At 39.2% G+C, this 27,338-nt stretch overlaps 2 long non-coding RNA genes across 8 annotated transcripts; one reads left to right on the top strand and one right to left on the bottom strand.

The window, feature by feature from the left end:
* Positions 1 to 2,911: 2,911 nt before the first annotated feature.
* Positions 2,912 to 10,119, bottom strand: LOC128630801 (uncharacterized). 4 transcript variants are annotated; one of them, XR_008395035.1, is made up of 4 exons: positions 9,957 to 10,119; positions 7,684 to 7,794; positions 6,026 to 6,192; positions 2,912 to 3,916 (listed from the first exon to the last, which is right to left on the bottom strand). It is a non-coding gene; the product is annotated as an uncharacterized LOC128630801 (long non-coding RNA). The 4 variants fall into 4 exon arrangements; XR_008395034.1 differs by having other exon boundaries at positions 2,914 to 3,916; positions 6,026 to 6,171; XR_008395032.1 differs by lacking the exons at positions 7,684 to 7,794; positions 9,957 to 10,119 and adding an exon at positions 6,878 to 7,314 and having other exon boundaries at positions 2,915 to 3,916.
* A 2,576-nt stretch (positions 10,120 to 12,695) lies between these two features.
* Positions 12,696 to 20,774, top strand: LOC128630802 (uncharacterized). Of its 4 annotated transcripts, XR_008395036.1 has the most exons (8): positions 12,696 to 12,906; positions 13,813 to 14,004; positions 15,305 to 15,427; positions 15,778 to 16,165; positions 18,326 to 18,453; positions 18,571 to 18,736; positions 19,465 to 19,593; positions 19,960 to 20,772. It is a non-coding gene; the product is annotated as an uncharacterized LOC128630802 (long non-coding RNA). The 4 variants fall into 4 exon arrangements; XR_008395039.1 differs by lacking the exon at positions 18,326 to 18,453 and having other exon boundaries at positions 12,697 to 12,906; XR_008395038.1 differs by lacking the exons at positions 12,696 to 12,906; positions 13,813 to 14,004 and adding an exon at positions 14,023 to 14,195 and having other exon boundaries at positions 14,315 to 15,427; positions 19,960 to 20,774.
* The last annotated feature ends 6,564 nt before the right edge of the window (positions 20,775 to 27,338 follow it).

Raw genomic sequence — 27,338 nt, 5'->3', positions numbered from 1 at the left:
TTGTTAAATGGAGCTGTTTTGTAAAAACCAGTAGATGCCTGATGCCTTTTATCGCTTTAAAGAAACATGGGCTAAATTAAAAATCGTTGGTCTCAATATAGAAATAAATATGAACTCAATTTTCTATGGCATTTTTAAAGAAAATTGTAGCAAGACTCAGCATGACTTCATTTGGTTCATAATATGTTTGACTAAATCTAAACTCTGGAAAACAAGAGCCAGAATGACTATAAATCAAACGTTTATATCCAGTGATGTTGTTCTCAAAGACATTCAAAAAGAGCTAAGAAGATTAAAAAGCAGCACATCTTGGTTTAAAGACTCTTCAGTGTGGGACACTTTTTTCGTGTAATTGTACCTTGACTATGTAAGTTTTTTTTTTCTTTCTTTCTGAATATGACTTTGTCATATAGGGTGGTAAGGGACTCGGCAAAGGAGGCGCAAAGCGTCACCGCAAGGTGCTTCGCGATAACATCCAGGGGATCACCAAGCCGGCTATTCACCGTCTGGCTCGCCGTGGTGGTGTAAAGCGTATTTCTGGTCTGATCTATGAAGAGACTCGCGGTGTGCTGAAGGTGTTCCTGGAGAACGTGATCCGCGACGCCGTCACCTACACCGAGCATGCCAAGAGAAAGACCGTGACCGCCATGGATGTGGTGTACGCCCTGAAACGCCAGGGACGCACCCTGTACGGCTTCGGCGGTTAAACGCTCTAACACCGAACGACGCGAACACAACGGCTCTTTTAAGAGCCACCCACATGTCTAGAAAAAGAGCTGTTCCGTGTGTGAAAAAAGTCAAAAACCTTTTTCTTTTGTCACGCATACGGCATCAAACGCTGTACACAAGTAGCATAAGAACTTCTATCTGTATACATAAAAAGAGGCAATCTATTAGTATTTTTGTAACAAACTATAAATATAACTATTTAATACTGTATGCACAGTACTAAATATTATTATAATGTGTTTGTTTAAAACGAGTTAGAAGACTGTTTTAGTAAAAACTTACTTATATATTTCTCTGTCCCACACCCAACACACACACACACACACACACACACACACATTATATATATATATATATATATATATATATATATATATATATATATATATATATATATATATATATATATATTCACATTCATTCACTTAGCAGACGCTTTTATCCAAAGCGACTTACAAATGAGAAAGATACAAGCATACAAAGATAGAAAATTTTCTTGTGTGTACTTGCGCTTTCTATGAACATGTATGCACACTTTGATAGATGAACCACTGGTCTAGTGGTGTTTTATACTTGAACAAGCTTTGTTTGCTTGGCTCTAAATCACTAGTTTGACTTCATATGACCCACTGCTCCAAATGTTACAAGAACAATTTCAGCACATGGCCAAAACACAAGGTAAAATAGTTTTTCTCCAGCCAGGATATTAAAGAAGGCTCTATATGCTCTCTCTGTAGCTGGCATTGAGTTTTTGTGCAGTGCCTGATGAAACTGCTCTGTCTGGCAAGTCTCTGTAGTGTAATAATCCAAAGACCAAAGAGCCGAAGCTGAGTGCCGCCAAACGGATTGTGCCCGAGTGGTCCAGATACGATAGTGAGATCAAGCAGCTCCTGAAGCAGGTCAAAGGTCAGAAAGAGAGCACAAAGTCATCTGCCCCACAGACACAGTGTACAGGTGAGCCAGATCTAACATCTCCTCCTTTCATGACCAAAATGCTGTAACTTTGGTATGTATTTAGCTGCACGTTACTTTTCAAAATGTGTCCTCCATGCATCATGGTAACATTGCAGCTATTTTCAGAAGTGTGATTTGTCAGTTTCTACAGGCAGCCGTCATGATGAACTTTAGCACCTTTTGAGAGGAAAGAGTGACGTTTGCAACTAAAACCCTCTTGTATAGCTCTACAAGTGCACAGAGAGATCCACAAACTGAACCAGGACATATTACACTGGCCTCGAACTCTGCAGAAGAGGAAGAACAGAGACATTTTAAAAACATTTCAGTTTTCTATTTATGAATCTTGATGGCTGAAGTCTACATTTTAAAGGTACAATAGGTCACATTTTCTATCAGAACATGTAAGACTAATCCTTTTGTAACAGAACTGAAGGTAAAGAAGCCAGAACATCTTGTCTGTAATGAACCAGTAATATTCAAAAGATTCAAACTGTGTATATTTAACCTTTTTTCTTTGTGTTATATGTCAGCTCTGCTGCACATAAAATAATGCCAAGTCTCTTAGGAAGGAAAGGTTAAGGATTGTGTTTTGTTGTCATCTTATGGTCAGTTTTGGAAAATTGCACTGTTGAGTATCTAGGGAAAATGCATCTGCACATTCCTCAGTAATTTCTTACGATAAATTCTTGAATCATTCAACACTATAAGCTCACGAGGAGTTCGTCTGTTGCATCACTGTTAGATGTTTACACAAAAGCGGAGGTTTAAGTGAAATATTAATCAAGTTGTACATGATTTTTGTATCATGTGTAACTTGTTATTCCTCCATTACAGTGAAGAGGAAATGGAAAATCATTACAATATGATTGAACAAATCAGAGAGGATGTCAGAGTGGGGGAATATGTGTAAAAGTAACCCCAACACATGCACAAGCTTTACAATTTATTTATCCACATCATGAATTATTCCTGTGTTTCCATTTGATTTCAAGCCCTTTAAAGTGAAAAAGCCATGCTGTGTTTGTGACACTCCATGCTGACCTGGGTTTTTTCTTCTTCTTTTTTTCTTTTTAAGCTTGGAAGTGGAAGGATGTGAATTTTTTCAGGAATAAAATGTTTATCATTCATCAGTGGTCGTCTGCTATGTCTGGGGTTATGTTATTGCATCAACGTGTACAGATATTAATCTGCTCTCCCTGATGATAGTGATTCTACCTGTTCCACCTACTCTTTATTATTTACATTTTTGTGCACAAAGGGCTAGCTTCAAGAGCAAGGTATAATCAGTAGTCTGATTTCACAATAAGCTAGAAACCAGAAAACACTTGATAGTGCAGATTTGTGCTTGCTAAAAACTGCTGCTGTACTCATCCTAGGATGTTGACACGAACACATTTGTTTGCCTTTTCCTCTATTACATCTGCATACTGGTAATGATTTGTAATCCCACTATCCAGTGTCAACAGGACCCTTTTGAGTTTGCTTCCTCTCTTAGGTTTCTTCTTCATGATGTCTCGGGGAGTTTTTCACCTCCAGCTTGCTCGATAGGGATCTAAATCTACATCTGTCAGTCCAGATGCTTTGTGACGATGTCTGTAAGTGCTATACAAAATGAAAAGTTCAACTAAAGGAATCCTCCAATAGTGATTTGCATTACAACAGCGAAATCGGAGAATAATGTCACTTTCTTTTTAATTAAATACGTAATATCTTTAATTGTGTATTTACAATGCAGCATTATTTAACTGATAGAAAAATAGTGCAGTCTCCTATACACACACACACACACACACACACACACACACACACACACACAATAGTTTTAGGATAGTTGGTTGCTTGGGAATGAACCCCCACACTCTGATGGTCCCTGAAATAATTACTTTATATAATACCACTTAGCTCAGCTTGGCAAGTCTGAGAATATTCAACAGCATATGATGCATCTTCATGCCACAGTGGCTTCTGTAGCCACATCTATGGCAGTTAGTGTCAAACAGGTTCAACAGGTTACACTTCTCGCTGGATGCCTGATGCTATATATTCAGATCAGACTGATGTCCTCCTGGATGATCTTAGTTAAAGTTGAATTTAAAGTTGAACAGTCCAGAGCCAAAAGGGTTAAAGCCCTGGAAACTCTCCCAGGCCCCGTGGAAATGGTGATGGCCTTCTCCGTGCTTGCTCTCAGGGTCCATTGGGTCTTCACCCTTGTCAAATGAACTCCTCGTTTCTGCACAAGAACAGAGAAAAGGTGTCAGATATACCAGCATCTTTCGAGACTCGTGTTTTATATTACCAGAGGTGCAAGCAGCTACAGTTTTCCCCCTTTTACATTGATATAGGAGACACCTGAAAACTGCTTTTCTGCTATTTCAAAGTGCTCAAGCCAAACAGGAATAAAATTAGCCAATTCTCAAAGAATGTGGTACATGAACGACACATTCACTTCTACAAGAGGTTAATTATTTATAACCGTCACACCGAACCAGTGATCGATTAATTTTTTTAACCGTTCCATCTGGGGAAAAACAATACCATTACATCCAATCTAATATACTGTTGATCGATGCACCTTGACATTTAGTCTACATGCTGCCCAAAAAAATTAAAGTCTGTCTGGACCTCTGGAAATTCTGCAATGTCAGTATAATAATAAAAGAATAGGATTTGCAGTGACCCACCATTAAATTTTATTTTCAGTATTGTAGGCTATACTTTTTAATTACTAAAATGAAAGGAAAATTCATTTTACAGACATACAAACAAGAAAGTGTTAATCAACAGTCAATATATTTTATTAAGGTCAGAATCAGCCAGCCGTCCATTGTCTGTACCCCTTATCCTACACAGGGTGGCGGGGAGCCTAGAGTCTGGGCTGGGATGCCAAACCAACGCAGTGCGCAGTTGCACACACACACACCCATTCACACACTACGGACAATTTAGAGATGCCAATCAGGTTACAACACATTTCTCTGGACTGGTCGGGGGGACCCGGAGTATCCAGAGGAAACCCCCAAAGCACGAGGAGAACATGCAAACTCTGTGCACACAGGGCAGAGGCGAGAATCGAACCCCTAACCCTTGAGGTGTGAGGCAAACGTGATCACCAGTCAGCCATAGTGCATGCAGTATCACATGGTCTAAATGTTTTACATATTTTCAAGATTCAGCACAAAATGTTAATATGCTTATGCAAGTGCTTGCAATTAGAGTTCATAATTGTTCTAAAAATACTAACAATACATGCAGGCCTGACATACACTTATGTTAATTTTGTAATAACTGTATAAAGTAAACTTATACTGTATGTGTCGCGACAGACCGACAGCCGGCGCACAAGGAACTAAAATCGCTCCTCCCGCGACTGCCGCGCTGGCGCTGAAGAGACAGCCCCGCTTCAATGTTTTGGACAGTCGGAAAGCACGTGGAGGTGGGGCGGAGCCGCAGACACACCCTCTGGTGATGAATGGCGCGCCGCACGTGAAAATTCCACCATCCATCAGACGAAGGGAGAGTATAAAAGGCCGCTTTTCCGCTCGAAAGGAGAGAATTCTCTCACATGAAGTGTGCCTGGAGTACTGCCAGTTATCAGTATTGTTTGTATTGTTTGTATTGTTTGTATTGTTTGTATTCTTTCAGACGACCCGGACCCGAGCGAATTCTCCGCTCCCTAGCTACAAACGCGGCGTTGCCTGACGTCTGAGAAGAGCCCCTGTTTCACCGGAAAGCCCCGGAGCGACTCTGGCAACCCCGCAATACACTGACCTCTCACCACACGCTGTCACGCCCACACGCGAGCACACACACACACACACACACACACTCCAGAACGTTATAAATAAAAATAAAAATAAATCTCACTTGTTAACGTTACGACGGCCTCCCGTGTGTCTGTCTCCACCCACCGCTGGGTAATTTCCCTATATATGATATCATAATATTTCTGCAGATTACAGTTAAATATCAGTTCAACCAATACAATTAACCGTTTATGCTGCAAGCATGGTTCCGATCCGTCCTTTCCAACAAAATGCATGTTTATTTCTCTTTGACTGTTAGTTATTTTGGCAGATCTGTATTAGCAAAAAATCAAAAACATATCACAGACTGTGTTCAACATCCCCACTAATCACCAAGTCACAACCATAATTTCTGTTAATTTGATCTGAATTCCAATCTGATTCATCCTTCTTTATCTGCGGCTGTACTTACATACTTATATACTGTATTCCTCATCTATGTAAAACTATTCAAGCATGGGACACAAAAACCAACATCAAAAAACGGCTTAGCTTGGTATTTTTATATTAGCAGACAAAACTGATTGAGGGTTTACCTGGCTCAGTGAGCACTTCCTTGGCCTGTGCGATGTCTATGAACTTCTTCTCAGCCTTGTTCTTCTCTTCAGGATCCTGGACGTTGTCTGGGTGTCACTGCTGTGAGAACTTCCTGTAGGCTTTAATGAGCTTCTTCTGGGCTATCCTAGTGGTCACACAAGCCCAGCTGTTTAGAACACATTAAAACATGACACACTTCAATATCAACCTAAGAAGCCAAAGGGTAGGTGACAGTCATTCTCGCTGTACTCCTTAGCACTTTCAAAGTCCTTAATGGCTGCATAGATGTGATGAACTCTGATTCAGGGGATCAGTCCCAGCTCTAATTTAGTCTAGGCCATCTACGGCAGTTAATTCAGCTAATAAAGACTCGTATGAAGCTGTGCTTGATTAGGGATGATTAGAAACTAGACTCTTTATGGGGAGGGAGCTCAGGGGGAAATCTACAGATAGCAATTTTACTGTCACCAATATTAGCATGTTGTCAAACGTGATTGTGGGCAATACAAGAAACCAAAGTGAAAAATGACCAACAGGTCAATGAAAGAAGTCTAAACTAAAAAAGTAAACTCAAAATTTTCACTACAAAATGAATCCTGGATGCCACCTGTTAATTATAAAGATCAATATGCAAGTTGTTCATGGTGGATTTTTCCTTTAATGACTTAATTTTCCTTTAATGACTTAATTTTCCTTTAATGACTTAATTTTCCTTTAATGACAAGTCAAAGAGTTACAGTAGGCTCCCTCTCTGAAGTCTTGCCTGTGACAAATCACCTGTTACCACCAACTCTTTTCAACATGATGCATGTCAATCTTCTTTTCATGTCTTATCATGGAGTAAAACTCACCGATGTGAAATCAGGTTTAACTCGATGTCACGTATCGTGACGGAGCGGAGATAGGACGGATGCAATTGCAGTATGAACAGTTGTTTATTTTAAAAGAGAGACAGGCAGACAAATCCAAAACATAATCCAAAACAGGCGAAGGTCAGGCGATCGGCAAACAGGCATACACAGGGTTAAACATGAATCAAGGTCGTGGCCACGGAAAACAGGGTCGATAAACTAAACGAGAAACATCAACTATGACGAGGAACTGGGAGCGGATAATCCAGCGTGAACGAACTCTAAACATGGACCGTGACTATGACTACTAAACAAACCAATCTAACTCTAGGATAATCTTCCGCGTTGTGTGCTGGGAGGCGCGCGGTATATATGTGGACATGATCAGCGTCTAAACTGATCAGCCTCTAAACTTGCTGAGGGCAAAATACAGACACACGTGAAATCCCAGCCAATGACAGAACAGGGAGGAGACGTGACAGAAACATAAACAAAACACACGTGTCCAGATGTCACTACTGTCAACAACGGAAAAGCAGGTGCTCGCGCATTCGCGCTTAGAGCACGCTGCTTCAAGGGGGAATCATGACACTCGATGACTTTGCTTAGATCCGGTAAAGCGGATTTAGACTTGTCCGTGGCCAGGTAGACGGTGGCCCTTCTGTAGTAGGCCAAGTATTTTTTCGGGTCACCGTCTACACACGGATGTCAGAAAGTGGTCGGTTAAGATTCAGACAGAATATTTTTTTTTGCAGAAATAAAGAAATGATTGCTGGTGACTTTCTGAGAAAAGCTCACCGACTCACCAACAGCTGCGTGGAAATGGGAAAGTGCGTCGGCCAGCTGTCCGGCAGCCAGGAGCTTCTTCCCCATCTCCAGGTGCTTCTCGACACTGTTCTCACTGCTGCATAGCACTCCTTTAATCAAAAGTAAACTCAGGCCAGGATATAGTAAAGTAAAAATATAGTGACAAATGGTTGGGTAGAATAATACCATTGCATTTCACTATGCTTGCAATTATTATTATTATTATTATTATTATTATTATTATTGATAAAAGACATGGACACAAATTTTCCTGTGTCATTTTTTAAATACAAAGCACACATCATTATCTTGGACTTTATCATAATCATCAGCACAGAGAGGTCTCATTATCAAGTCACATCTCTTTAGAGTCTATAGAAAAGCTTGGCTTTGTATGTAGAGTACTACTTAGTGCACTAGAAGAAACTTGTGAGATTCATTCCTTAAGACTAGTGAGGTCTAATGAAAAGTATTTCTGTAGAATCTGTACAGCTGTGTGACAGTTCAGTTTCCACACTATCTATCCAGTATATGAAGTCAGTACCTTCTTACCTTCGTATCGAAGATCCAACAGCACAAGCACAAAGGGCACATAATTTACTAGTTTGTATGCGACTGGTGTTATAGTTACCATGATATAATGTGTTGTTTTTTTTTTTGTAAACTCAGGTGTAGGAATATGAAGGCTTGGCTACAATGATGTTTAATGAAGATAACCACAGCGCAGGACATGGTTTCCTCACATGCATATGATAAAATCAGCTGCTGATTTGGTCTTTTTAATGTGTTCTCACTGAACATGAGACTAGTTAAGCAATGAAGGCAATACATCCCAGACCATAATATTTTCTGGACACGGCTTGGACACACTTTATTTGAACTTCCAATACACCAGGCACAAGAACGGTTTCTTTCCAGAGGCCTTCATTCATGGCCCTTAAAGAGTATTCTTAATCTTCAATACAATGTCACTGTAACCTGTGATATACATATCAGTTATTGTATAAACGATTACAATTATTTATTATACATATTTTTTTGCATTTAGCAATTTCATTCTTTACATATAAGTCATATATTACAAGGAACAACTCCAATTTATTGTTGTTATTGTTGTTTTGTTGTGTTTATCTAGGCTAGTTAATATTAACTATGTAAACACAACAAAACAACAACAACCATAAATTGGTTATAGATATTGCGATAAATTAGGTCACAATACACTTTTCTATGATGTTGTAGGTAAGGTGATATCCATCCATCCATCTTCAATACTACTTATCCTTCAGGGTCACGAGGAACCTGGCGCCTATCCCAGGGAGCATCGGGCACAAGTATATCCTGGACAGGCCAATCCATTACGGCACAATCACATACACACTCGCACACCCATTCATACACTACGGACACTTTTAGACATGCCAATCAGCCTACCATGCATGTCTTTGGACTGGGGGAGGAAACCGGAGTACCCGGAGGAAACCCCCACAGCACGGGGAGAACATGAAAACTCCGCGCACACACAGGGCCTCAGTGGGAATCGAGCCCCCGACCCTGGAGTGAGGCGAACGTGCTAACCACTAAGCCACCATCCACCTGGTATTGTGATATCTTTTTTTTAGTAATTACAAAATAAATTGAATTGAATGAAAGCAGCTAATTATATGTAAATTTGCTGATGTTTTTAAAAGCCTAATCTTTCAAATATCTCCCTCCTTTTTTAAAAAAACTAATTTTCAGTGTTAGAATTTAGTTTTTGTAGGAATGAAATAAATAAAATATCTAACTCAGTTGAACAGTTCTTACTTGTTACTACTGGTACTACTTGTATTGTTCTCTGCTAGATATATATCGCTTTGCTTGTATTTTTCTCATTTGTTAGTCGCTTTAGATAAAAGCATCCGCTAAGTGAATAAATGTAATGCACTTTAAATCTATTCATTTATTTTACATCCCCACCCCCCATCTGTTTACATGTTTTCACATCACGGCTACTTTGGTGACAGTTTGTTAGCTAAATTATATAGCATGATACATATCCCTGCTTGAGTGTGCGAGCATACTTGACCAATAAAACTGATTCTGAATCTGATTCAGAAAAATGGCAGTGATCCGTACGGAAGCCGAAGGAATCGACTCATATTGAAGAGCTAAGCCAAAGGATTCGGTTCACTTAAAAGAGCCAGTGCTTTCCATCATTGAAGGAAGTGAAGTGCGCGGTGAAAAAGCATCATAATGGACGCTACAGTGGCATGTAATAATTGTGGCTTACCGTACACGTTGTCTGGTAAAAAAATGTTTTAAACAAATTCTCTGTATTTACTTATACAAGTATTTTCCGGACGCATCTTGGTTACACACTGCTGAATGCGCTGAATGCAATGTGGGTTCAGAACACACCTAATTAACCTAATTAGCTAGTGAACCTTTGACAATTAGCAGACTACATCCTCAATGTGAGCGTTTTAAAGTTAAACAGTGAGACTTAATTGATAAACATGGCCTTCGAGTTAGCTTGAGTTTAGTTGGCTAGCTAGCTAACGTCTTGCATTAAAGCTTAATTTTCTTTTCTTTCTTTTTTTTTTTTTTGCAGCGTGGTTTCTTAAAAATGATAAATAACCAAATTCCACACAGCAAATGTTAGCCATGTGAAATGTTAAGAAGAGCAGTGGGGGAAATTTCCCTATGTGATGTTTAGCTTCATAAATAAGTGCACTTGATTTTTTTTGGTGGTTTTATTGCTGTTTACAGAGGGTAAGGTTGTGGGGAGGCTGCCCCATGTGCTCTTCTGTGTGGAGTGTCTCTGCTCTCTGGAGTATCCTCAGGACTCCAACTCTGTCCCCTCAGTCAGCTGTCCCGAGTGTAGGGTGAGCACTGTTCACAACTCCTGTCCATGCAGCCATCACTCCCTTACTGCGCTACAGCATGTCAACCAGCTTTCACAACTCTTTTTAGGGAAAGTAGCTAAAGCATGCTCAATTTGTCACCAGATGACACCATAGATTACATTTTTTCTAATTACTTATGATATGGCAATGAATATTACTAACTAGTTTTAAAAAAGAAAGAAAGGCAGATAGGGTGCCGATACTTGTAGAGTTGCATAGATATATCATGAACATGCACATTTTTTAAACGCGTCTACAAATGAAGAAGGCAGGCAAAAAGAAGTCGTGAAAGGTGAGTAGTCTGAAGGAAATGGTTACTCGTTTGTAAGTATCAACAAGAAAAGTGTTTAAAATGAAGAACTATGGGACAGTAAAGTTATTAAAACATAACTTTCTCAGATTTACTAAGTAGATAACACTAGTTGGTCATTACTACACCCCATAACGTTAGATAAGTGTGTCCGAGTTTAGTATTTATGCAGACCTTTTATTTATTTTTTATTCCTCCACCACTAAGTCTGTCCATCCATCTGAGGTTCTCATTAATGCAATATCTCAACCAGTGGTTGAATGTTTGTAGGAATTCTATAGACTATATTGTTGTTGTAACCAGCAGATGACTCAATTAGTATTTGGAATTGATCCAAAAATATAAGAGGTCACAGCAGTTTCATGTTTAGGAACTCAAGGCCCTTTATTGTTTTTTTTTGGCTAGCTACGGTTTTGCCATCATTCCATGCTTCTGTGTGTCCTTGCTTTTGCATGAGATTCTTGTTTAGTGTGACATCTCAAGAACGAAAGGTTGAATGTTTTATAGTGTAGCAGCAGCGGCAGGTGGAACACAGACAGAGTGAGACTGGTTAAGAGAGCTTTTATTTTGTAGAATGGGAGTGCAGAAGGGTCATGGGACACTCTGTCCTGGGGCAGCAGTCTGTGAGGGAGGTGTTAGAGAGGAGTGTGGTCGCTATGGGCCAGGCAGAGTGGTGTAGGTCGGTAGCAGAGTGCGGAGGAAGCGTAGGTAGTGGGGGGGAGAGAATTGCTGTCATCATCGTCATCTGCAAGACATAGAACCGAATTGATCAGCATAGACACGTAGACAAAAGCTGCTCAAGCTGCTGAGGTTGTGATGCCCTTTTATCCTCTCCAGTCTTCTCTGAGAGGGTGAGGAGTTGCAGTGTTTATCTGCCGCAATTTGTGCTCTATTTCCCCACCTCATGCTCTGCTGCAGTCGACAACAGTGGTGCTGAAATGACTGTCTGTTCAGCACCCAGGTGGCAGTAGTGTGAGGAGCATTTTTCACCTCTTCAACAGGTTCACGTGGAACCTGTACGTTTCTGCTCGCTTATCGGCTGCTGCAGATGTTATCGTCAGCTGCTGGAGGCTGGCCTCCATTAGTTGCTGCAGCATGGAATCCATGTTTTTATTTTTAAATTTTTTATTATTATATATTTTTTCCTTTATTTTTTTATTTGGCCGCGTCTGTGCTCATTCCCGTATCCTTCACCAGACTTACAAATGAGAAAATACAAGCAAAGCAATATATCAAGCAGAGAACACTGCAAGTAGTGCTACAATAGAAGATTTTTAATTGAGTTCTAGAAGATGCAAAAATGTAATCAGCCCTGAGATTCTAACCAGCGACCTTGGCGTTCTTACCACCACACACTAACTAACTGAGCTACATTGCCATATATATAATATATCATAATAGTTTCGAAGAGAATTTTTAAGCGAATATTTTTAAGTGTCCAAAATTATATGGACAACGCTCCGTGCAGCGGGGAAAGCACTCAGACATAGCCCGGGGAGGGAGCATCATGTCGCACAGACTCTGGCCAGCTCCAGGCCGATCATCGCTGATTTTTTTCCCTGGGCGTTGAAGAGTTACCATTGATGAAATTGTTACTTTACATTTATTTGGTAAAAAGCTTAGACTTTTCTGGAACATTTGGCCGTTAGGGGCGATGAAGAGTTCCCGGATAGCAAGCACATTTGGGCCGATTCTGGTAGAAATGCGCCCCTGTCGGCTCAATGCCGGTATCGTTGAAAAGGTAATTGCCCAGAGCCCTGCTGACCGTTCACACCACTTCTCGCTGACAGACGGTTTTTGCTATGTGGGCCAGTCTCAGCTGAAAGCAGGTGTACTTGCGGCAGGTCCATACTCGGTGTAGCGGTGTGTATCTGCTTATTCGAATTCATTAAGTCACAGACAGGCCACAGCTAAAATTAAGGAGCTCAGCCGCCTGGAAAACACTTTTGACGGTTAAATCAGTTAGGATACTCGAGGCTGCAGTCATTCTTCGTTTTCAAGAGGAATCATTTCAGCTGAAGAAGGTAAGTAATTTAATTGAGTAATTTCAGTCTACAATATTGTTTGATATTTAAAATGTCATGGAGAAAATGTTTTTTAAAAATCTTTTCAATGGTATGTGTGATTGTGACGAGAACATCAGATGGCGTACTAGCAGCTAGCTAGCCGGCTAGCTAATTTAGATTAAGAGGCAGCTCGACACTTTTTTTTATAAAGCTTTTTTAATTGCTGTACAAATAAGATAAACTCCTAGTTTATTCCTCCCCTTTCCTGTTTTACTACTTTTTATTTAACTTTTTTAATATGTTGTGTCAGAAAACCCACACAGTTTGCAGCATGCTGTGTCCCGTTATTAGATTATATTGTCCACTTGGCAGTATAACAGACCTGTTGTTCGGCTCAACACTGTATTTCTTATGTGCAATTCTTAGCCTTAGTCTAGCAATATACTAATTTTTTGTCTCTTTGAGTGATCCTGAAGGCATTGAATAATGTTTAAATGCAACTGTATTTTAAAGACAGCGATAAAGAGGGCAGGACCTGGTCAGACCTCCAGTCAGACGTGGAAGTGTCTGGGTAAAGACCACCAAGGTGTAAAACATGCAGATATTTGTTCAGCACATCGCTATTGCTATTCCCTCATGCTTTGAGAGCATATTCAAAGTTGTATTTTTCATGAAACATTGTAGAATTTGGCAATATAGTCAATATTTTAGACTCTTTCACAGAGTCTGGAAAGAGTGGAGGATATGCCATGTGAGCATATTCTTCTGCTTTCTGATTGACTTTCTTTTGTAGGTATTAATTAACCATGATTTCCACTCAGCCATCTTACTGGAATTGTGTAGGTTAGGAATAAGACTGAGGATGGAGTTGTACAGTTTTGTAGTGTGTATCATTTGTAAATATTGTTAACTTCTTTACCATAGCCATGCTGAGGGAGGTGTTGACTAAATTAGAGATGGTGCTGGACCAACAAACCACTGAGATTGCTTCAACTACAGGAGGTCCAGGTGCAGCCTTTGGATATTGATGAAGATTTACTGCCCCTGCAAGACCTTCCTCAACTGCGTAGTCTGGAGCGAAGGATGCAACAGAGCCCAGATTACAAGCAAAATCTGGTGAGAATTTTTTCTCTTTTTTTTTGTTAACAACTGCTTGCACAATTACACAGCTACTGAGAGCATTTCTGTTTTCTCAAGGTGACACACTCGTACTCAAAGCACAACACTGAACACCACTTTGATATGAGGGAACAGTTATGACCTAATCTTTGGTAGAGGAGGAAAACATGGAAAACACACAGGGCAGGGTAACTGCAGAAGTAGTGAGAAGCACTGACACTTTTGACGAGGCAATACATGCTTATTAATTTAATATATTTTATATTATTTTATATTATATTATTGTTTTAAGAATCCTCAGTTTCAGGTAAACTGGTTGGAGCTTATTGACAGGGCGGATGTGCTCGACTGCACCTGGTGCATATTGGTGATTACTAACTCCCTGGAAAAGAACCTCAATTGGAGGGGAATCAATAGAAAGACTTCACTGTCCGCTCTCCAACTCGGAGAGGTCGTAATTGGGAAGTATATCTGTTTACATACAGAATTAGCTGTCTCTCTCAGTTGATATGTAAGGGGTAATCCACGGCTAGATGTGCATTAAACGATTTTAGTGCATGATGTGGAGGAAATGAACCACTCGTTCAAATCGTTTAATGCACACCTAGCCATGGATTACCCCGCTTATACCATGGTCTTTCCACAATTAATAACGTTAAAGCTGTCATTGGTTTAGAAGTGCAAACTTTGATTAGAAGTTTAAAATGATCGTTAATTTCTGTTAGTTAGGTCGTTAGATCTGGAATTTTGCCCATTATAAATCAGACACAGAGGTAAAGTAGTGTGATGAGTTTGCATTTATTTGAATGAATTGACAGATATCTATCAGAGAGAGAGAGAAAGAGAGAGAGAGAGAGAGAGATCAAGCGTGTATGAATTACGTGCATCATAGGTGCCTCTCAGCAGTCAGTGTTGCGCAGCAGTAGTGTAGTAAAACTAAGAGTTGAATTACTTCAGAAACAGTGATGGTACCACCTCGTTGCTGAGAAATATCATGTAGCTTTTCACCAGCAAAGCTATTTTTATTGTTAAAGTTGCAGAAAGCGCTGGCAAGATGTGTCTGTTCATATGAATGTCTCTGTATGCTCAAGTGTCTGCGTGTGTGTGCATGTAGGCTGCGCATTGATATAGAAATGATTACGGTGATCAATCTGACGGGAACTACCTGTGCAATAAACGGTTATAATGCACACCTTCCAGCCAATCAGAATCCAGTATTCACAGTGACCATGGTATAAGCATAGTTAATGCTTAAGATTCATAATGACTGTATGATATGTATTGCTTTATTCCAAAGTTCATAGAAACCTCTTTACGGCTAATGCTGCAGAGATGGAGGTCGAGAGGACCATGAAGAGGTGGCTCCAGCTGGCATCAGATCAAGAGTGTGGGTGCAAGAGAAGTCTTTTGCAAAAGGAAGGTATGTAGTGTTTTAACTGTGATGTTTTTGTGGTATTTGTTAAAATGTTCCTACTGTAGTCTATTTTTAATTGTTTATAAAAAATTGTTTTTAAAAAAATCCTTGCTGTTTTTAAATGGTGGAATTTGTGTGTGTGTGTGTGTGCTTGGTAGCTGGGTGGGTACACAGTTGCGGTCGGAAGTTTACATACCCCTTGCCGAATCTAAAAATATTAATGCTCTTAACAAAATAAGATTGATCCTGTGCAATCGTTGGGAACTCCATTGTGCGAAATGTCCGCGTCGCTTCAACAAAGGGTAAGGTGCACACACAGTTTTTCTTTTGCTTGTGTCCTTGATGTCGCTGAGCAGCTACCAGGAATCCTGAAGAAGGACGAGTGCATTGGAGCAGTCGTGCCGCATGCGGGGGCAAACATCAGGCTTCGGCAGACAGAGGTTCTGAAGAGGGCCAGCCTGATCGAGACGGTACGAGGCAGATCACCCACCGCGAAGATCATCGTCTCTGGACCTCTTCCCTCATACAGATGTGGAGCTGAAAAGTTCAGTAGACTTCTAGCATTAAATGATTGGTTAGTTTCTTGGTGTAATTAACAGGAATCTGCTGTTTGTTAATAACTGGAATCTGTTCTGGGAGCGTCCTAGGTTGTTTCGTCCTGATGGCCTGCACTCCAGCAGCTTCGGAGCGGAACTGCTGTCTGACAACATCTCCAAGACACTACAAACCAAGTGACTGCCTACCGTAAGCACATCTTCCTACAATAATGTTCATCATAAGCAATGTTCAATTAATAGTTTAACACCTGTAGTACATACTATGGAGACTGTGTCTGTTCCCTGAGCTATACAAATACATAGACAATTTCAGAAGGTTTGTTTTAGTAACCTAATTAACCTAAAATTAGATCATACTGAATGCACATCCAGCACCTTTAATCTGAAGCTAGGACTATTAAACATTAGATCTCTTGCGTCTAAGGCTCTTATTGTTAACGAAATCATTACTGATCAGGAATGTAATTTAATGTGTTTAACGGAGACTTGGATTAAACCAAACGAGTACATAGCATTAAATGAAGCCAGTCCTCCTGGATACAGTTATGTACATCAGCCTCATTCAACTGGTAGAGGAGGAGGTGTTGGTCTCATTCATAGTAAAAATCTAGGCGTCACACAAAAACCTAGTCATAAATGTAATTCTTTTGAAATTCTTTATACCAGCATAACTTATGTAGCCACTAAAAATAAGTAAATTCCTCTAATTATTATTTACCGTCCCCCAGGGCCATATACTGAATTTCTTAGTGAATTTGCAAACTTTGTCTCAAACCTGGTTGTTTCTGTAGATAAAGCATTAATCGTCTGTGATTTTAATATTCATTTTGATAACCTGGAAGACCCTCTGAGAATAGCGGTTGTGTCCATCTTAGATGTAGTAGGGATTAATCAGAACGTGATCGGACCTACTCATAATGGTGGTCACACTCTTGACCTCATACTAACATACGGATTAAATATAGAAAATATTGTAATTTTTCCACAGTCTGAAGTTGTCTCAGACCATTATCTTATCTCGTTCATAATACATATTGATCATAATATTTCCACCTCGCCTCACTACCGCGTAAAACGTACTTTCACATCAGCTACTGCACCGAGCTTCATAAATAACCTCCCAGAGACATCAATTATATTTGGATCACCGTCTGATCCCACAGAACTCGATCAGGCAACTGAAAGCTTGGAGTCAACACTCCGCTACACGATAGATAGAGTGGCTCCACTCAAATGAAAAATAATTAGAGAGAAAAAGCTAGCACTCTGGTATAATGATCAAACGCGTACCTTAAAACAGACCACTCAACAATTAGAACGTAAATGGCATCAAACCAAATTGGTGATATTCCAAACAGCATGGAAGGAGAGCCTACTGAAATATAGGAAATCTCTTAGCGAGGCTAGAAAAATCTATTTCTCCACCTTAATAGGAGATAAAAAAACAATTCTAGATTTCTATTCAACACAGTAGCAAAATTTACTAGGAATAAAATCACTACAGAGAGAAACACTCATTACATAGCAGTGAAGATTTCATCAAATTTTTCATTGGTAAAGTTGAAAATATTAGATGTGAAATTCAGGCTATTAAATTAAAACCAGACGGTATTATAACTCACCCTGTAGATGATAATATAGCAATATCGGATCAATGTTTAGAATGTTTTACTCCCCTTAGAGAGACCGAACTAGCTTCATTAATCTCTTCAGCAAATTCAACTTGCTTACTAGATCCTGTGCCTACATGTTTCTTAAAGATTTGTCCAGGAGTAATTGAACCACTTTTAAATATAATCAACTCTTCCCTTAGCACTGGCTATGTACCTAAATCACTTAAACTAGCAGTTATTAAAACCCTGATTAAAAAACCTGACTGACCCGTCTCAACTGTCCAGCTATAGACCAATATCACATCTCCCCTTCATCTCCAAGGTCTTAGAAAAGGTTGTACACAGCAAAGTTATGCTCGTACTTACATAGGAACAACATTCATGAAATGTATCAGTCAGGATTTAGACCTCATCATAGCACAGAGAGAGCGTTAGTTAAAGTAGTAAATGACCTTCTACTGACCTCTGATCAGGGTTGTGTCTCGCTGCTTGTGTTACTCGACCTTAGTGCAGCTTTTGATACTATAGATCACACTATTCTACTTGATAGATTAGAAAATGTTGGCATTAAGGGAACAGTCCTCTCCTGCCTCAGGTCTTATTAGACCGATCGTTATCAGTTCAGTTCGTAGATGTAAATGGAGACTTCTCCACGCATACCGAGGTTAAATTTGGTGTTCCACAAGGTTCTGTTTGAGGCCCACTGCTTTTTACTTTGTATATGCTACCTCTAGGTCAAATTATTCGTAAACATGGAATGAATTTCCACTGTTATGCTGATGATACAGAGCTGCATGTTTGCAACTGAACAAGAACAACAATAAACAACAACTGAAGAATAGCGAAAAACTTCAACTGTTTTGTAAGTCAAACTTTTTAATGTTCACCTGGAATTTGACTCCTATGTGACTAAATGATGGAATTGTATCTTATGTTGGACCATGTATTCCAGAGATTTTTTTGTTTGAATTTCTTGTAGCGTGCTTACTTGAAGACGATGAGGCAGAGCAGCATCGGAGAGACAGTTCGCTCCATTCTCCAAAGAATCGGGAAGAACAGTCTGTGGTGTATGTTTTTGTTGAAAGTGTCAAAAGGTGGGAAGCTGGCTTTGACTGATCAGGATGAAGTGTGTCGCCTTGTACACTGTGAGTATGAAGGATAAAAAATGTATACCGTAATTTTCGGACTATTGAGCGCACCTGAATATAAGCCGCACCCACTAACTTTAAAAAGAAAAAAAAATTTGTACATATATAGGCCGCACTTGTCTGTAAGCTGCAGGTGTCCACGTTGTAACGTGAGATATTTACACAGAAGGATGTTACACAGATAGATTTTTTTAACTTTTAATTAAATACATACCGTAAATGCTTTTTTCCTGAACAGTGCATGCCAAGCTTATGTGCAGCAGCTCTATTTCCTTCTTCAACAGCCAGATCGATCGCCTTTAACTTGAAAGTTGCATCAAATGCATTTCTTCGTGTGTTTTCCATGATGAGGGTGTGTGCATGAAGCGTAAAATGACTGATCTGAAGAATTTAGTGTGAGTGTGTTTGATTTAATTCGAACAATTTCATTGGTCCACTGTGACCTGTTCGGTAATTTCATTGGTCCGATGTGATGAGGCTAAATGTTTTGGCGGCATGAAACTCGTTAACCCGTAAAAATCCATAAATTAGCCGCATCATTGTTTAAGCCGCAGTGTTCAAAGCGTGTGAAAAAAGTAGCAGCTTATAGTCTGGAAATTACGGTACGTGACATCATATGACTCCTTTGAAAACTCTTGAAAAGAAAGTCTTGCCTTCAGAAATTGGACATTTTCTCTGTTATTGCATTCCAAGGCTGAATGTTTTTGTTGATATTTATGTTACAGATATTGCCGAACAAGCACATGGACGTGAATATACTGTTGCCGGTTGCAGAGAGGCCATCGGCAGCTACCTAAAAAATGCCCCAGGCAGGAAAAGTGGCAAGAAACATATTATGAGTGTTTATGATGAAGGTTAGAATTTAAATCTACAACTTCTGTGATTCTTTTTCTTTTCTCATTCATACAAATGTGCCATTGTGTAACACTGTTGACTGACTCATTAGTTTTTATATGCATTTAAAAAGCAAAAACCTTTCCACTATGCATATAACTGAAAGTGCATACATGCTCCAAACCTTTTGTGAATATTGATGATTGATTTGGAGGTTTCAAATTATGAGTGAATTGTGGTTCACTTTCTTGCGATCAGGAATGTGTAGCTAATGTCTGTAGTTTACTGATTCCGAAATTGTTGGCTCAGACTGCATCATATAGTACATGTATATAACAATGAAATGAAATGCCATATATTCAGATATATCCACTGTCTGTTCACAGCAGAGCTACATGGGATCTCCAGTGCGTCCTGCAAGAATTGGGCCTGAGTCCAGTTCAGATTCAATTTTGTAATCTCATTCCTCTCCCTTGCGTGACAGCCTCCAAACAGTACAATTCTAATGAGCTTGAATATACGGGGAATTCCATTGGGTTTGATGTCTGACTAATTAAAGACCCACCTCTTCTATGAACACCTAACCAACTCATAATAAAAAAATTTTAAAAAAAATGCACTTACACCTCTAGTCTGCACTTTGCTTCTTCTAGAATTCAATGAATAGATCTTGTATGGTAGCTGCTCTTGTATTGTTCTCTGCTTGATATATCGCTTTGCTTGTATCTTTCTTATTTGTAAGTCGCTTTGGATAAAAGCGTCTGCTAAGTGAATAAATGTAATGCAAATGTAGTAAATTGTTTTCTTTGATTAGCAATACATAGGTACTATATCTGGCTGTTTTCTGTGTTACAATATTGAATGTCATTTTTCAGCTATTCACTTTGTCTGCATTTACTAAAATTCATGCATGTTTATTAAAAATATTCACGGAGTTTGTTAAACTATATAATTGTTGTCTATCATTTATAAGATTCGTCATGGGAATTCCATAGACCAGAATCTAACATCCACATTATTGAAGCATTGTTTAATTACGGATTTTTTTAAGCATGCGGTATGTTATATGCTTTAATTGTATCTTGCCACATAATGTTGGAAAATGATTACTTGTGTACTTTTCAAGAAATTAGATACAAAAAGGATTACACATATCTGATTAGAAAAAATAGCATCGTAATGTGTGTAACTTTGTGTATAAATATTTGTGTAGTGTATTTACACCACATTATGAGGTGTGTGTATATACAGGCAATTACAAAATACTATGTGCATGTTGAGTTTTTCTGGAATTCCATATCCCAGTTTTACTGTTTTATAAAGCACTGAATGGTTTGGGTCCAATATATATTTCTGATCTACTGGTACATTATGAACCATCCAGACCTCTGAGGACATAAATATGAGATTCCATGAGATACTTGGAAATCTAACACTATATATATATATATATATATATGTGTCCCCTTCTCTCTGTACCACGTTCTAAATTTTCAAACTGCCCAAGAAAGAAAATTTGCTGTTTTCTGAGATGATGAAGTGGCTCTTAAAAGAGCCTTTGTGTATATTAGATGGAGTTGTCGTTTACGAGCGCTCTCCGCGAATACGCCGGGCCAGCTGAATATCCTTGGGCATGATGGTCACTCTCTTGGCCTGCGTTGTCTAGATTTGACATATCAAAAACAATACACGGCGCTTCTGAACTGTTTAACAGCATTATTATTATTATTATTATTATTATTATTACATTTTTAAAGAACATACCCTCGATTCTTGACATGGAAATGTTGTTTGTAAGTGTACATTGAAATAACATATCCAGATATCTGTACAGCTGCTTTGTGACAATGTCCATTATTAAAAAACGCTACATAAACTAACAAAATGCAAAGGTTAGATACAGCAATGATTTAATACAACTCCGTTCAAATGAATACAGAGGCCTGCTCAGACACCACAGCGTTTAAAAACTCGACATTCGCGGCGTCATAAACGGGGAAAATGGTCACGCATACCACCAGGATAGGTCTAGAACTCTGAACGCTGCTCCGATTTCACTATATATGTGCGCGCGCTGGCCAGACAGACGGAAAGAGACACGGTATACAGACAGCACACCAACACATTTAAAACATATTCACACATGATGATGATGATGATGATAAATAGTTTGATATTTCTGTAAAGCTGCTTTGAGACAATGTCTATTGTAAAAGCGCTATACAAATAAATAAAAATTGAATTGATAAATATACTGCTATGTATATTATATAATGTTAAAGTACACAAATTGATTTGTAATATGAAAATATTAATGTATTTCTAATGTTAGTAGAAATTTCATTCTCACCACTGCTTCATGTGTTCCCTACGTGGCCTCATCTATCCACAAATAGGGAAGAACATTACAAAGATAGGTAAAGTATACAATAATTATCATGAACAGGTTAAAAAAAGGGGAGAGAGTATGTTGGATAAAAAGTATCTCAGGTTATGTCTTTCAGTCGTCCTCCGTCAGCCTTCAGCCTTTACTTCTCTTAACTCTTAGTTCTGTGCTAGGAGCGAGAAAGTGTGGTTGACTGCAGAGCGTTCAGGCCTGTAGAGTGTGAATGAACACACACTGACGCATGCTGCTCACAGAGACATCCACCAACCACAGGTCACTTCTAAAACACTTTGGTCCCCATGGAGAAGCTTTGGCAGCAGCCACAGGAGTACCGAAGCTGGGGAAGTCCTCGGAGCTATTCATATCAGAGGCCTTCTCACTGCTGGTAGCCCAGGGTGCCTCCCTCACCACAAATCCATTGGAGGGCCCACGGGGTTCCTCAGGTTTGGCTGCTGCAGTGCCAGATGGCTTCATGTAGGCCATCTTGGCCTCATCTTCCACCACATCAGCCATACATTCCTCTTCCAAGTTCAGGAGATGATCTATGGCTTCATCAACCATCTCTGGACGGCCAGTTACAGTAACCAAATTGGGATCTGCAGCTCCGCTCTGAGGAAACCGAAGATCAACTTTAAATTCATCCATGATTTTGCGGATACCCTTGGTACGAGCACCAATAATGCGAGCATGAACTCTGCTGTCCAAGGTAATGTCCTCAGATATAATTTCCTCCAGTTCATCAACAATGCCTTGGATAGCATCACGTGCTGCTATAGCATTCTGCTCATAGCCGGTGATGCTGAGCTGGTCATGGTTCTCGTCATTTTTCTTAGGGAACTGGATGTTGACATCATGGTCAGTATGGATCTGGGTGATTATGGCACCCTTGCGAGCAATGATCTTGAGATGATATTTGGGATCCACAGTGATGGTCAACTTGAAGCTCCTGAGAGCCCGATCCTCCAGTTCAGCCTGCAGCCCTTTGATGCGCTCAAGAAGCCCTTCTTTAGGTCCAGGTGAGTGGCAAGGCCTGTAACGGAAATTATGTCCATCTTCTCTAGACATGGAAATGTTGGGGTTTTTTAAGTTTACATTGTCACACAGCAGCTGTACACATATCTGGATATATTATTTCAATGTCCATTCTTAAACACAGATGAACAAACAAAGAAACTAACCACATGAAAAGGTTAGATAGACCAATGATTAGATACTACTCCGTTCAAATGAATACAGACGCCTGCTCAGATACCACAAAGTTTAAAAACCTCGACATTCGCGGCGTCATAAAGGGAACAACCGTCAAGCATACCATCAGGAAACATAGAACTCTGAACGTGACGTCATAACAGATCTTATGGCTCGCTGCTCCGATTTGACTATACATGTCTGTGCACGCGCGCCGGGGAGACTGACCTAGACACGGTATAAGGACAGCACACAAACACATTTAAAACATATTAACACATTAACATTATATCATGTACATAGCAGTATAGTTATCGTAATAAAGTACACAAATTTACTGCTAATATTAACATTATTAATGTCTTTCTAATCTTATTAGTCATTTCATTCTCATCACTGCTCCTACATAACTTCATGTGTTCCCTAGGTGGCCTCGTCTATTTCACTCGAGAATATCCACAAATAGGGAAGAACATTACAGAGATAAAGGCTTAAAATTGCTTGGATGATAAAAAGTCAATAAATACGAAATCACTAAATAACTTTAAAGGGTTTATTTTCTACAGAACATGAATACAATCCTTTCACTCAAAATAGGACTCCCCGCTGCAGACCCTCCTCCAACGTTTTCAAAAAAGCTCCTAGCGTCATATCTAGCGACTTTTTAGCCAAACCTTAGCTATTTTCTGTAGAAGAGAATGGCCAGTACTGCCCGGTGAGTGTGAGGTCCTGCTTTCCCCCCGGAGACACGCCTCTCTCTGCGGCTACTCTGTTCAGTGAGGGGCAGAGAGGAGCAGCACATTCATTCACTTCTAACTTTCTCTCTGAGAGATTATTTTACATGGAAATATAGCACGAAATCACAGTGCACTCGTTGTCTTTAACTTATGTGTGTGGTGGTTTAGTCAGATGACGTCACGGTTATAAAATCAGGATTTTAACAGTGTAGATCAGCAGCTTGGAAAAGGTTTGAAAGTGACTGCTGGTGAAAATGTAGTCTCTTATTGGGCCGTGGTTCAGTCACTATTTCATACTCGTCCTGTTGTCTGACAACAGAAACAGAAAAATACGTAAATGAAAACAGCTTTATTGGGAATTTGGCTGTAAAGGGCTGACTTTAGGCAGAATGAAAATACGATGTAATGATGTAATGAATATGCTAATTAGCACATGACATCATCTAGAAACGTGTGGACACAGTGCTCCTGTCACTCACTTGGAGTATTTTAACATTATAGTGAAGATGAATCAGTGCCTGGGAAATACAAATTTAGTCCATCACGGCTGGGAAAAGGAGCTATATTAAAATTGGCTGTGTTTTTATTATTATTATTATTAATAATAATATCTTTTGGAATTTAAAAAGAAGAAATAAAGAATATGTTTGAATGACATCTCTTGTATAGTCTGTGAAAACAAAAGCATACACAGTATTTGAAAAGTGCTTGAAAGTCCTGGAATTTCATTATGAAGCATCTGTACAGACCCTGTTATATGTACTATGTGATTTATGTATTAAACATGCCTCTTGATTTCTGGGTTTAGCATAGTTATACCTCGGTTTGAGTTTACAACAATAGCTAGATTTACTGGTAGAATAATGCTAGTTAAGTTTCTCTCACAAATATTATTGAGTAGATAAAGTATATTCAGTAGCTTTTCTGGGATAGTGAGAATTTAGGTTAATATAGTAGAAAACAAAACACTCAGATTATCCTGGTTGTAAGAACTGCTCATTCATCTGTACACCTTTACAGTTTTCACTGCAGATATATCATCAGCTTTATTGAACAATACTCAGAATCCTTGTCACCTCCCAGCCAATCAGTCATCAGTCATGATGAATTTTTGTATGGTTGGAAGCATGTTTAAAACACAGAAAGTGCTGAGATCATGTAAGAATGAGGTTTTACTCACTGGCATAAATGTGTTCACTTTAAACTTTGCTCCTTCCCTTAAACACTTACCTGCTTGAGAATTTCCAATGTTTGTAGAATGATGATTCTCAGTACAGCACATTACCAAATATTAATGGGATTTTAATTTATTTATTTATTTGTGACAATTATGGGATTTTTTAATTTATATAATATGCGAACATTTTATTTATTTATTTTTTACATGATTTTACACCTTATCTTATTTGGCTCATCAAGGTTCAGAGCATTCCATTCTCTTAAATCAACATTTCCCATTGTTAGTATCAGAATCTTATTTAACATGCAACATATTCAATAATCTGTAACTAAGACTCAATAAAGAAATTCTCATTACACAGTGTCCAGAATGTCTCTGAAACACTTCAGCCTATGATTAGCCATGGATTCCTGGGAGGACACTGTAGCAGTCTCTGAGGATTTCTTCTTATCACTTCACTGTAAAAAACAAAACAAAAAAAACAACAACCCCAAACCATTAAATGCTGGCTTCATCTTCTTTTAATTTGATTGTCAGTGCTCAACTCAAACCAACAGCAGTATTATTAATAATATCAGGAATGATTGTGTCTAAAATCAACCACTGATTATATCCCATTTGTTTGTTTCTAGATTGTATGATTTATTTAGCCAAATCTAAACTCACCTCTCCATTTGTGTAACTGGATACTCAGGATAATAAAATTTCACTCTGTTTTCCATCCACCCCCCCTTCCATTTTCTGCATCTCCTATCATACAGGAACCTTGAGCCTATCCCAGAGATCATAGGGCACTGGACAGGGTACACCCTGGACAGAGTACCAGTCCATCGCAAGGCACACTCACATACACATTCACACACCCATTCATACACTACAGACACTTTGGACATGCCAATCAGCCTACCATGCATGTCCTTGGACAGGGGTCATGCAGCAGGCCAACAACCCTAAGCACAAAAAGCACATATGGGTCCACCAAAGTATGGTTAAAAGAGAATAAAATTCATGTTTCAGAATTTGCCAAGTCAATGTCCTGACCTTAATCCAATAGAAATGTTGTGGAAGGACCGCAAACAAGCAGGTCATGTCAGGAAAATCACCAGCATTCCAGAGTTGAAGCTGTTCTGTACTGAGAAACGAGCTAAAATTCTTACAAGCCGATGTGCAGGACTGATCAACAGTAAAAACAGGGAAAATGTTTAGTTTCGGTTATTTCTGACCAAGGGGTTCACACCATATGCTGAAAGCAAAGGTTCACATAGGATCACATAATAGAAAGAAAACATTCTACACACCGTTATACCACCAGCAGCAGTCTGGACTGTTGACACAAGGCATTTTCATGCTGCTGATGCCAATGTCTGACCCTATCATCTACATGTCACAACAGAAATCAAGATTCATCAAATCAGGCAATGTTTTTCCATGCTTCAACTGTCCAGTTCCAGTGAGTCCACGCCCACTCTAGCCTCAGGTTCCTGTTCTTGGCTCACAGACAGGAGTGGAACCTAATATGGTTGTAGCTTATCCACCTCATTTGGTTAGACGTATTGTATGTTGCAAGAGGGTTTTCTGCTCCCCACACTTGTAAAGAATTATCATTACCATAGCCTTCCTGTCAGCTCGAACCAGTCTGTCCATTCTCCTCTGTCCTCTCTCATTAACAAGGTGTTTGTTTTTCTCCATCATTCTGTGTAAACTCAAGAGATTGCTGTCTGTGAAAATCCCAGATCAGCCTCTAAAATTCTCAAACCAGCTCGTCTGGCACCAACATTCATACCATCATCACTGAGATCACTGAGATTCTGATGTTTGTGTGAATATTAACTGAAGCTTACTGAAATACTTACCTGTATCTGCATGATTTTATGCATTGCGCAGCTGCCACATGAATTAGTTAAGTTCTTTTTCAAACACATCCTGCAAAAGCAAATAAGATCGGCACTCCATCTGCTTTGAGTAGCCTAATGCAAAATGTATTCAAAATACTATTTTTAAGAACTCCAAAACACCTGAAACTGGATTCAAGGCACAGTATACAGTGTTACCACCATTGAAATCACCATTTAATTACATATGCTTCAACAGTTAAAATATATAATAAATAAATAAATACATTATTATTATTATTATTATTATTATTAATAATAATAATAATAATAATAATAATAATAATAATAATAATATGTGTAATTTATATAGCTCCTTACTCATAACCAATGTCGCTTTACAATTACAATGTTTCAACAAAACATGGAACATGCGGTAGAC

Source organism: Ictalurus punctatus, unplaced genomic scaffold (genome assembly GCF_001660625.3).
Source record: "Ictalurus punctatus breed USDA103 unplaced genomic scaffold, Coco_2.0 Super-Scaffold_100060, whole genome shotgun sequence".
Classification (NCBI taxonomy): domain Eukaryota; kingdom Metazoa; phylum Chordata; class Actinopteri; order Siluriformes; family Ictaluridae; genus Ictalurus; species Ictalurus punctatus.
The sequence above is the reverse complement of the archived record's forward strand: the minus strand, read 5'-3'. Positions and strand labels throughout refer to the sequence as shown.